Source organism: Nyctereutes procyonoides, unplaced genomic scaffold (genome assembly GCF_905146905.1).
Source record: "Nyctereutes procyonoides isolate TBG_1078 unplaced genomic scaffold, NYPRO_anot_genome, whole genome shotgun sequence".
Taxonomy (NCBI): domain Eukaryota; kingdom Metazoa; phylum Chordata; class Mammalia; order Carnivora; family Canidae; genus Nyctereutes; species Nyctereutes procyonoides.
The window spans coordinates 5,337,473-5,349,960 of record NW_026575148.1 but is presented as its reverse complement, the minus strand read 5'-3'; the positions used below and the strand labels follow the sequence as shown (position 1 = coordinate 5,349,960).

The 12,488-nt window shown below is 47.1% G+C and overlaps 1 long non-coding RNA gene across 2 annotated transcripts in view; it reads left to right on the top strand.

The window, feature by feature from the left end:
- The window catches only part of LOC129501678 (uncharacterized), a 141,242-nt gene that overhangs the window by 2,682 nt on the left and 126,072 nt on the right, over positions 1-12,488 (top strand). For both annotated transcript variants that reach the window (XR_008662791.1, XR_008662790.1), the window contains exon 3: positions 8,443-8,550. This is a non-coding gene — a long non-coding RNA (uncharacterized LOC129501678). The remainder of the gene's footprint in view (positions 1-8,442; positions 8,551-12,488) is intronic.

Below are 12,488 nucleotides of genomic sequence, written 5' to 3'. Positions count from 1 at the left end.
CCACCCTTCTCTCACTCCCCTTCTTGAGCTCTCTTTCCCTCCTTTCTCACTCAAGCCCTTCATGTCCATTGCCTTTAAGTCTATGCTCGTGGATGTGGCTCTTGGACCTAGACCTGCTCTGGCGCTTGCCTCAGTACCCTTCTTGAGACTGCCAGGTCACTAGTGGCTTATATACTGGGTCCTCTCCAAGGTGCCTCCCTACTGGTGAGGCCCATCCAGGGATGGGAAAAGGCTCACCAGGGTCTGGACTCCCCAGCTTCCTTTCTGAAGGCTTCCTCTAACTGTCTAGTCTCCATAGGCCCATTCAGGGCACACAGTCTCCAGTGTGGTTCCCCTAAGAGATGGTGAGAAGTTACCCCTCTGCTTGTAAAGCTTAAAACTTCCCTTGTGGTTTGCTGGCATCATGGCTCAGCCTTCATCACTTTTTAAAAAGTTCTTCCACACAACACTTGATCTCTCCTAGCTGGATAGCCGGCAAACACTTAGGACCTGCTGGGAGAAGGAGAGAAGCAAAGATTGGTGGCTGCATGTACTGCACTGACTTGCATTCTTGGAGCCAGAGTCCGGATCCAAGCAGACTTTCTGGTGGATCAACACCCCCTTACCCCAAATCTTTCTTTCCAGGAAGGCCCAAAGCATTCTTCATTAATCCTGACCTTTTTGATATTGGTATTTTGCTCTTCCAAAACTCACCAGATCATTTCTCTTGGCTTTTTGGTAAATCACAGTAAACAAAGGTGGTGGCCTTGCGAAAATGTTTTCTACATCTAGATCAAGGGTGATGAGATGCTACAAATGACCAAGTATGTGTAGACAGTCATCTCCTGTACCTCTTCCCTACCCCTAAATTGTTAAAAGTGGTATTTTTCTGTTTAGAGAGACCAGAAAGCAGAAATAACCGTGTGTTATCACGCTCATCTGGAGAGATGAACATGCCTGCAATCATTGGGAGAAAGGTCAGTTCTTCTGCTCTTACTGCAGACCTTTCCCAAAGATCTTGTTTTAAAGGTGCTGAATCAATTAGTCTCCCTTGGCATGAGATTAAGGCCGGGCAGAAAACAGTTAAAGAAGATATGTTTAAAATGGTCTTCAAAATGATACTTTGAAGAAGAGGGTGGAGAGAGGCACAGTAATGCCTGCCCAGTGTTTCGTGATTATTAATAAGTCAAAATGCAAGCCGAAACAAACGCCCCTGCCTATATCAAAAATTCGCCCCCCCTACAAGACTGAACTCAGTATGTATTGTGGCTGCCCAGCCGTAGAAAGTTCTGCCTTTGTTAAAGTGAAAACAAGGATGGAAAGGCCAAAGTGGGAGCTGGGCTTCTGCTGGACCGCCTGCTCTGAGCCTGCCCAGGTAGTTGAACCACAGATCAGTAGGCTTGCATATTCACCATCACTCTGGTAGCCTGGGCAGTTTTTCTTTGTCACCTTTGGTGACAAAGAAAAAAAACCCCGTTTTACCTTATTAAACGGTTTACATTTCTATCACAAGCCAGCCAGTTAAAGCACGTGTTTTGGAAAGAGAGATAAGGGAAGCAGTCCCCCTTTCTGCTTGGACCTCCAGTTAAGAGGGCCAGGAGTAGCCACGGGAGGATGGCAGGAGAGCTAGTGCTGACCTTTGGATGCAAATCGAGCCTTTTATCGGAGGAAAAGTGACAATCATTCCTAGCACACTAGAGAAGCCAAGGCCAAATATTTACTTTTTGTAAAAATCAAGCCTTCGCTATCTAAATGCATTTATGCAAAAGAAGGAAAGAACTGGAGACTTTTATGCTACAGAGTGTATTTCCTTATTTTAAATGCTGGACTAGAGTGAAGAATAACTGCATGGTTCTTTTTCCTGGGGGAAATGGGCTGAATTTGGATGAAGAGTTGGAATTTTGAAATGATTTTGAAGCTTGTTAAAGTTCCCTGACAATACAATCCACCACACCATATAATAATTTCTCTTAATAGTTACCTGTTAGAGCACCTATTTCTTTTACTGCAGGATTAGCCCATGAGAGTAGATCTGAGTTGGACATTAACGGATTAAAGATTGCTCAAATATGTTTAATTCTTTAATGTCACTTTTAAAACTATCTATAAGATAAACTGGTGAAAAAGTATTGACTTACAAAGCCACCTGATCTGTTGGTAACTGTGGTCATTTTACAATAGTAGTATTTACCTATCAGAAAGTTGATCTAAATAATAAAGCTAACATTTCCTTCTAAACTGTCAGTGGAAAGATATGTTTATTACAGTGTCCTCCATCGGCAGTGAGAAGGGGGTTAGGTAAAGTTTAAATGAAAAAGAATGAGCACAGTACACCACTGATATAAACCACATGGAGCAGTAAATAATTATGCCCTCTCTTATGCTATGTCTATTTTATTTACCTGTTTTGGAGGCGAATAATAAACCTAGCCTAACTATGGGAGGAGTTAATAAAGTATTCGAAAGGCATGATCTAACAAAACTTGAGAATAGTTCTGTTTTATTGTTAACCCTTTGCAGGAAATCTTCTGAAGCTGAAAAGAAAAAGGAAAGGGCTTTTGTGTTAGTTGATCCTTGGCTATTCTAGGGCTCAGGTTGGTGTGAAAGGGATGAGGAGGTCACTTGAAATCTCCTTTTATCTACTCTTATTTTCTCTCTGGATCAGCAACTTTGAATAGACATCATCTAATCGCTCTTAATGGAACGAAACTATGGGAGCAATGAAATGCCTTTACTCCAGAAGTGAATACATGTGTGTGGATAGCTAGCTGAGCTTGTGTAGAGCTACGTTTCTGCACACATGTGCTTAGAGATTTTTCGGAGTGCATAGATATATATATGTAAAAGTTTCTGGGGGCAGGGTTTGATTGGGTGGGTTATTTTGCCTTTACACACACCCCCACACAAAGATTCTCTACCAATCCTGGTGATACTGTCAGCTGACTCTTCCTTCAGCTTTTTCTTGCTCTGGGTCTCTGAGATGTCATATTTAAGTCCCCCCAAAGAAAGCAAATAACTGAGAGCATGATGGACAGTCTTTTAGTGAAAACATTTTATTTTCTTTGTTTTCAACTGGAAGTTACACTAACCGGGGGATTTCTTTTCAGAAGGTAGAGATTGTGTGACAGGTGAGAGGTGATGGGTTAAGGCGAGACCATTACTTTCAATAGCTCCCCAGCATTTTTTTCTTTTCGGCCTTTCTTGGGATTAAGTTGGTTAAAACACAATAAATAAATGGAAAACAAGAGCCTGCCATTAGGCAGTTTAAAAGTTGTTCTTGCTATGGATACATATCTTTAAATCTTTGAAACTGAGAAACTGATTACAATTTGTTTTGAAATTAGAATTCCTCTTGTAAGTCTCATACGCTAACTAAAATACCACCTAAATTGTCTTCCTTAAGCATTACATTGACTTTAAAAAAGAGGAACAGCCCACAGCTGAAGTATAAATGACTATCCAGAAAAGGACATTTGATTTCTAGGATTGAAAGCACTGGGCTTTACCTCCTAAGAAGCTCTCCGCTCTCTCTACCACCCCCCCCCAAGTTCTTTTAAGTAAGATTCACATTGCTCCCAGAGCCTGGGTCACTTTGCTGTAAATTCCTTTAGAGGAATACATGGTTACCGGGGCTACAGGTTCCCATCTCAACATGCCAGCCTCCCTGCCCCCTGCTCCAGATTGCAGAGACCCTTGGCTGTCAGGGCTGGGACCTTGAACCCCTCCCATCTACCCCAGTCTACAGGAGATCGAAGTTCCAAAGTTTGAGGTTGGGAGGGAGAGGATTAATCCCTCTTTAACTCCTCTCTTTACCGTCCTCAATTCTGAACCCCAACAGATCCGTTTCCTGGTGTTTCCTGGTGAATAAGAGGGTAGGAGCCGCCCTGTCTAATAAAGATTAAATTAAGTAGAAGAATCCCAGCCGTTGGATATTTGGAAGCTCCGGTGGGGCGTCAAACCGACGTTTAACACATTTTTTCCACTCACTGTGCACAAGTATTGTATTCATTGGGCTTAGCTTTAAAAAGGAAAGAAGAAAAAAGATAAGGAAAGAAAAGAGAAAAGAAAAAGAAAGAAAGAAAAAAAAAGTCAGGAAGAAACCCCAATATCAAGGGTGAAGTGACTTTATGTTCAGAGAGGCTGCAGGCAGGAGCAGGGCTTCTTGACTTTTCTGGTCTTTTATTTCCTCGAACTACTCCAAGAATCGGAGCCTCCCTCTGCCCAATGAGGGCTCAGAATTTTGCTGTTTTGGTGGGACACCAAAACACCCTTATCCTTTAGGGACAGTCTGGTGGCTCAGGATCAGGACTGGGTGTGCGAGAGGAAAGGTGAGCTCAGAACTTAGTCACTTTTTCTGTGCTTACTTTTAACCAAGGTTTTGGTAGCATGCACTGAGCAGTCTCCTTCAGTTACTGCCCAGTAGGAGAAACAATGGCTTTTTCTGTCCACAGTGTCGAGCGAGCTGGACACTGACCTTGAAGCTGGGGCGGCAGGCACTCCCTCCCCTGGGAATCCTACCGGCCCCCAAATACTGGCCTCTCACTCCCACCTGCTTCTTTAGTTCCAGGGCACAGTCTGGAGGGGCAAAAGGCAAGTCCCTTCGTGCCAATGCCTCGTTCCTGCAAATACAACACTGAATAAATTAACCTCAAACCAGCTAGTTGGGGTGTAGTAGTTTAGCAGGACTAATTGCAGACAATGGAGCTGAAATGACTTTTCCAATTAGCTGCTGGTTGGAGTTTAGTTGGAGGAACTGTCAGCTCCAACGATGGGTAATTGCTTTATTGCTCACAAAACTATCATCTATTTAGAACATATGTGCTAATTACTCTGGATGGGCGTCGAAAAAGAGACCATAAATCTAATAGCACTTACAAAAGTCTATGGGTGCTCGTAAGCAACCCCAGCCCAGGTTGGCGTGATGGATGGCTGTCTTTCAGGAAGGCGAGGGTTTGGACTAGAGGCACCGACGGGATGCTTTGGTCACATCGTGTGCATGAGAGCGAGGGACCAGCGCAGCTGCGCCGAGGTTATAAATCACTGTCATCAAAACCAGTCCCCTCTTTCGCGGCGCACTTTTTTTTTCATCTTCGCAAAAGATTACTTTAGAAATCTTTTAATTGGATTATGCTGGGAAATTAATCTCCTTTAGCCTTGGCTAAATTTATTGTGGTCAGTGTCGGGAGGAAAGCCCTGTAACTGCAGTGAGGGCCACGTCCCCTATTCCCCCCTTCCCTTAGCTCTCGGGGCCTCCCAGCTGCAGACGACAGCCTTGCCCCAAGTCCTAGGGAGTGATGGGGTGAGAAAGAGCGGAGAGACACGTCTGTGCAGAGGTCCGCGGCGGTCCCTGGTGAACCCCTTTGTCCTAAACGCGACGTTTCTGTCCCGGATTCCCTAGCTCCATATCCAGCATCCCTATACAACCCTGCGCCTTCCTCCACAAGGGGGTCTGGGATTCTGGGGGGAGGAAGAAGGCTGAAGTGGCTGGAAGAGGAGGTGAGGTTTGCCGGAGGAGGGCTGCCGGCAAAACTCATTACTTTGTCCTCTTGTCATCCACGCCCCTCTTCTGGCGGGGAGCTCCGGGTTTGCGAACATTCTCCAGTCCTCTGCGCAAAAACGCATGGCTGTTTTTTTTTTTTTTTCCTTTATCTGGCCTTTTCCCTGGCACAACTCTGGAGACACCTGCCCCGGAACTGCACAACGCTTGACGTCCGAGAGCTCGGGCCCTCCCGCTTCTCCCAGGCTCCAGGCTCAACGTAGGGTGGGGACCTCCCCCCGGTCCCGCAGCTGTGAGTCCTGAACCTGGTCCGTCGCTGCTCGGGCAGCTGCTGAAGCTGCGAGTCTGGCCCCGCCGGCCGTTTATCTCTGCGGGAGGTGACAACATCTGCCTGAAACGGGATACCTACTTTTGCAGCTCAATTTAGTTCCTAATAGCAGCCTTTGGAGGTGTGGTTAATTGATGGGGATAAAGGCGTAATGACTTGACGGGGAGACGCCAATGATCCCTTAATATACTTTTAAAAGAACCCCCCACCACCCCAACCGTCGGCGAGTCGTTGCTAGGTGCGAGTCTGAGACGCGGATACGCAGGCGGCGAGCGCGGCGCTAGTGCCTTCCTATTTAGAAGCTTCCGTAAGGGGGGAGCCCGGGCTCCCAGGGCTGGGGCACCTGCGAGCCACCAGGGCGCGCAGCGCGGGCTGTCAAGGGGTGGTCGCGTGGCCGCGGAGAGCGGAGCGTGACGAGGACCCGGGAGAGCGCGGGATGACAGGTGACCGGACCGGAGGGCGGGGAGGAGCCCCGGCCGCTCCTCCCTGGCCTGTCACTCTAGCGGCCCATCTCGGGCGCGGGGCTGGGTCCCCAAACGCCCAGCGGTTTGTTCCGCCCTCCCTAGGGCTGCCCCTCATCCCGCCTGAGCGAAGTGATCCAGTGGCTCGGCGGGAACCCGCGGGGTTCCGCTGTCTGAACAACCTCAGACGGACCCGAGGACCCAGAGAGAGACACACGTGCCGCTGTGTGTGTGTGTGACGCCCGAAAACGCAGAGCCTAAGCACGTGGCCAAATTGCTGCCGGGTTTGCGGAGGGCCGCGGGGCCGGGCGCCCTGGGTGCCCTCGCGGGTCGGAGCAGCCCGCGCGCACCACCTGCCCAGACGTCGGCTCGCCACTCTCCTCTGCACCCCCTCCTTCTCCCGCCTGATGTCTCTTTGCTCGGTTGCAGTTTGGTCTCCAGAGGGTCGAAAGATTGTATTACACCGAACAAACCCCCAACTTAGGGTTCCCTCAGGCACTGAGATGAAGAAGAAGAAAAAAAAAGCAAAAATCCAGATCGCCTTTTTCCGTCGGCGAGCGCGCGGGCGCGGGCGCGGGGGAGGCCCCTCGGGTGCGGGCGGCTGGGGCCCTAGCCGCTTTTGGGATGCGCCGTTCCAGTCTCCGGGAGAAGAATGACCTTGACGCTGCAGGTGTGAGCTCCCTCTGGAATCGGAAGGAGAGATGACTCCAATCGTTGTCCCGATTTCATGCTAGTGAGAGATCGCAGGTGTGGCGGCGGCGGCGGCGGCGGCTATTGTCCGCCTTCCTCCCTGAGCCCACGTGCCGGGCATCAAAGAGTCCCAGGAAAAGGTTCGTTTCCCCAAACTCTCTTGCGGGCGAGGCCCTGGGGGTCAGACATTTGAAGGCACGTAATTGCGAGCCCCAACTGCAGAGTGGGCCTGTCTCGGCATGGCCCTGCCTTTCCACCGTGACTGTCTAACCCCATCTACCCCATCTGCTGTGGGTCAGCCCTCCGGGAGGTCGAGGAAATCGAGGAAATGCGACCTCACTGTCGCCCCGCCCCCCTCGCCCGTCCCGCGTCCCCGGCAGGCGGACGCCCCCAAGGCTGTGGTCCCCAAGATGCTCAGGCGGCCCGGAGTCCGGGACAAGGCCGCAGGTGCTGCCCCAGGTGCGGTGCACGGCCTGGTCAGCCGCCCTGGCTCAGGACCCCCCCGCCCGCCATGAAGGCCTGCGGCCCCCGGACCGCCCGCCAGGGCCCGATCTGTCGGTGGCGCCCTCGGAGCAGAGCGGCCGGAGGCCGTGGGCCCTGGCTCCCGGTGGGGAGGGGGCTCCCCTGCGAACCGGTGCTGCCCTCCGCCAGCCGGGCTCCCCCGTGGGCCCCGGGCCGCTCCGTCCGCTTCCCCTCTGCTCCCCCCGACGCGGGGGTCCCCTCCGGCCCGCACAGCCGCCCGGGCCAGCGGCTCCCGGAAGCGAGGCCCACATCCGGGCGCGAAGCCTCGCTCGCCGCGCTGGCTTCCGGGCGCTCGACGCGGGCGTGTGGCTGCGCGCGGGGGCCGCCCGAGGTCAGGGGTCGCGCTGCCGGCGGTGCCGCAGGTGGGCTGTGCGGGGTGCGGAGACCCAGGCCCACCCAGGTTCCCTCAGGAGCGGGGGCTGCAAACTTCCCTGCAAGGGGTGGGGGCCGAGGGAGTGCGGGCGGCTTCTGGCCAACTTTGTGAAGTTCAGAGACTCCCCGTCGTCGTCGAAGGAGGCCGCCTCAGCAGGTGGGCGCGGCGCGGGTTCGCGCCCCCGGGGCTCCAGCGCTCTGCGCCTGCGCGGGGCGGCCGTGCTCCCAGGCCGTCTAAGGGCTCGCGGGGCCCTGGGCGCCCAGACCGCCTGGCGCGGGGCGCGGGGCGCGGGGCGGGGGGCGGGCAGAGCGCTAAGGAGCAAGGCTTGTGGCGCGCCCCCAAAGTTTCCTAGTTTCAGGAGAAACTCGGTCTTAAGAAAGCTTCCAAGTCCGTGGGAGAGAACTTTGTGGCCTTTGGTGTTTTCGGAAAACCTCTCTCCACGGGGCGGGAACTGCACGGGGGGGGGGGACCCGCTGTGTAGTTCATGCCGACTGTTTTGGAGGACCCCGTATTTGTTTTATCATCTCGCAAACGAGACGCGTGGGTATGTATCTCGCCATCAGTACACTGAATAGTATGTTCCTTCAGGCAGGGATGGAGAAACGGAAATACCACCACCCTCCAGCCAAACCTGGGAGGACTGATTGCAGGGGAGCTGGTGCTCCAGATGTTGCACTAGAGGCGCTGCGAGTGTGAGCAGGTAATGCGGGCGAGAGTGACATTGTTAACAGAAAGCATCTAATTAACAGTGACTTCATTTGATTGGAAGGATGAAAAAGCCTTTTTAAATCAATCCAGATTCACTGGCCTAGGCTCAGCCAATTTATGAATATGGAGCCTGACTGGGCTCTGCTTTCTTTCAAAGATGTCATCTTAGGGGTAATAGCATAGGTGAAGTCATTTGGTTACACTGTGGAAACTTTTATAGTGCCTTCCTTGGGAATTTAATTCAGTGCTTCTTCATTTTATTAGGAACAGACTGACTCCATCAACTCTGCTCTCCATGTTTAGAGGCAGGACTGCTTGAAGCAATTAGGTTCACCAATTAGCATAGTTTTACTGACCCCAGCAGCAGCACCACTCCTTAGATTATCCATTTCTTCAAAGTCAGAGGGGAAAGCTGGAGTACAACATGCTTCCCAGGTGTCTACGTTGGGAAAATAAGCCCACAAACAGGGTAGCACAGCAGTGCAAAAAGCTTTCCGATAGTCCCCAAGTGCTTCAGCAACTTTGGTGGGTTTTTCTCCCCTTTTCTGATTCTGGATCCCGTACTACCTCCTTACTTTCACATAGCTTTTTTCTCTTTTTAATTTAAAATTTTTTAAAAAAGATTTTATTTATTCATGAGAGAGAGAGAGAGAGAGAGAGAGAGAGAGAGAGAGAGAAAGAGAGGCAGAGAGAGAAGCAGGCTCCATGCAGGGAGCCCGATCCCAGGACTCCAGGATCTTGCTCTGGGCCAAAGGCGGTGCTAAACCACTGAGCCACCCAGGGATCCCCTCACATAGCTTTTAAAGCCCGTCTCCTTTGGTTGTATTTTGGCAGAGTTGGTTTTGAGAAAGTGAGCTTCCCCCCTTCTTTGATGTACACCTGCATGCTAACAAAGCATACACAATGTTAGGGTCTAGAGAGAGAAATCCCAGAAGGCTCCTTTAAACATCTGTTAGGTGACAAGATAAGGGCTCAGGTCTTTGGGTATGTGTATGTGCATGTGTGTGTTCCCGTGTGTGTACATGCTGCAGAACCTATGAGGAGAGGTCACAGGTGGAAACTGGGAGATAAATCCTTGCTTTCCCTAGTTCTGAAGGTGTACCTGTGAGGCTCTGCTCCAGTCCCCTCACTGTAACCTCAATCAGTTGGTGGCCAACATCTTTAGTAAGAGCAAATGTCTGGAGCTCAACACAGTCTAGGAAAGAAGGGGCTTTGCTCTTGCCACTGTCGTATGTAGTGAAGGGATTACATTTACATAGCTGTTGTTTCTCGCTCCCCTAAAATATATATTTCTCTGTAAGATTTTACTAGATTGAATTGCTGACAGTTCATCAGTAGCAGCAACAATGTAATACCCTAACCTTATTAAATCAATAAATACTAGATCCATGTATTGAATTAAAAATGTATCAGCATGGCCAGGAATTGCTAGTCATATGGCCATGCACTGCAGAATCGAAGATGCCACTCAAAAATTGACGAGGTAGCATTTATTTAACCTTTTTTTTTTTTTCTATTTTTCATCTGTGATTAGATATTCTGGGTTTTAACATTTCAGGGACCATTGTGATAGGTTTTTTGTTTTGTTTTATTTATTTCTTGGAAGTCCTTTTCTCTCATGTCTCACATTTAACCACAAAAGTGATGCATGTATTTAACAATAGTAATTTACTGTGACTTTATCGTTCTTGTTCTGAGTTTCCATCTAGGAAGTATAATTCCACTCAGAATACATTACTCCAGTAAGACATACTCAGGTGCAGGAGTTTCTACACAGGCATGAATAAATTTAGGTGTTCTTTTGTATGTATAAATAAATATACTCAGTGTGAATGTATTGCTGTACGTTGATATGTTTATTTTTTAAAAAAGAAACCACTTTTAATTTCATCTTTCAGCATTGTTGATGACATTAAAAGCTAAAGAACTGCTTATTATTTCAAAGCATTTTTTTTTTCTTTTTAAAGATTTTATTTATTTATTCATGAGAGACACAGAGAGAAAGAGAGGCAGAGACACAGGCAGAGGGAGAAGCAGGCTCCATTCAGGGAGTCTGATGTGGGACTCCATCCTGGGACTCCAGGATAACGTCCCGGGCTGAAGGCAGGCGCTAAACCGCTGAGCCACCCAGAGATCCCCAAAGCAAGTTTTTTATAATTTGACTTGCTGTTGGAACTTTGATGGCTAGAGGTGAAATTAAAATGTTCAAGTCTTTAAACTTAACAGAGTACTTAGAAAGTTACACATATTGTGAATGGTTATATTTTATATATGAAAAAGATACTTCATATGCGGTTTACCAGGAATTGGTCAATTAAGTTGTAGATTAGTGGTTGCATATAGAGTTAATCCCTGCTGAAAACAAGGAATGTGCTTAACACCTGGAATTTTAATGGAAAAAGTAATATTACTCTAGCTAGATATTTGTTTATACTGATTAATGATGCTAATTATTTAAAAACATTCATCCCCTATTGATGTCAGCTAGGATATTTGGTACTGAATTCTGAAGATAAAGTCATTGGGCCTTGGATTCACTACACTGTGAAAGAAAAAATCTTTATTTGACGAAATAGGCAATCAACTGAAATCTATCCTCTTTAAATAAACTGATTCCTCAGTATTTTCCCAGTGTTGGTGTAAGTTGTTGTCTGTAATGTCCCGCAGGGCTCTTTCCTCTGCTCTCTGATTTGCTATATAAAAGCAGCTCTGAATGATGGATTACTGTGTCATTGCAGCCTGCGAAGGATTAATTTGTTTCATTGATTTCTCTTTAGGCAGATTGCCAGAATTTGCTGCTTCCCACCTTTCCTCAAGACTTCTAGAAGTAATAGACAGTAATAGCCTAAGACAAATCAGCTCCTTTCTGTAAAAATAGAATCATGAAACCAGGAATCCTAGTAAGAGCCATGGCAAACTTTTTATTGGCCTGTTGGGGAGAGCAATTAATAGGCTACTCTATCTGGTTCAGAGATAGTTTTAATTGAAACATTTCTTTGACTTGGTGACTTAAAAACATCATGTTAATAGTTCTTATGTAACCATTTATAATATTTGTCTCGTAAAAATTATCTCTAATTTCTAAGTATCTTATTTGACGTAGGAAAAGTGTTGTCTGTGTGATTGACACACACTTTTTTTGTATGCCAGATTTTAGGATCAAGTAATATAGCAACATAATTTTAAGTCAATTTATTTATAAATACTTGTAGGATAATTTGATGCAAAGAAGTTTTAGAAACTTTGAACAAGGACATAGAATATTAGAACATAGAAATAGAATTGTTTAATTGTTTAAAGAAAATATAACTTTGTGATTAAAAAGCTGGTATTTGCTCATAATAATTTGCAAAAGTTAGAAATGACATTTGGTGTATTTTCTCTAAGCCTTTTTCCTCCTAGCATTTACATGTTTTATTTATACATACGTAGATAGATATACCACTTTGTATCCTGCCTTTTTCGGTTGGCATCATACAGTGAAAAATTTGCTGTATAATTAAAATTATTAAAGTCATTTATATTGACTTTAATGTTTTAACATGTATGATTTAGTTAATCATTGTTCTACTATTGGAGAGTTAGATTTCTAATTTTCCATTATTGTAAATAAAATGATGATGAATGACATTTTAAATAAATCTTATTCATCCTTCTGGTTATTTCCTTACAATGTATTATTACAAAAGAATTCGCTTAGATGATGGTACAGACTGTTTTTTAAGGTTCTTGATATCAATTCCCAGATTGTTTTTCCAGAAAGGTTCTTCTGGTTTATACTGATACGATTTAAAAAATTTCTCTGTAGAGGCAGCATTCTAATTTATATTACATGAGCAAAGAAAACAGAACAACACTCTTTCCTTGTCTTCTGAAAGCAGTGGCAGCATTTTGCATACACTTAGTCTCTCAGAAGTATTTTCTCAACTG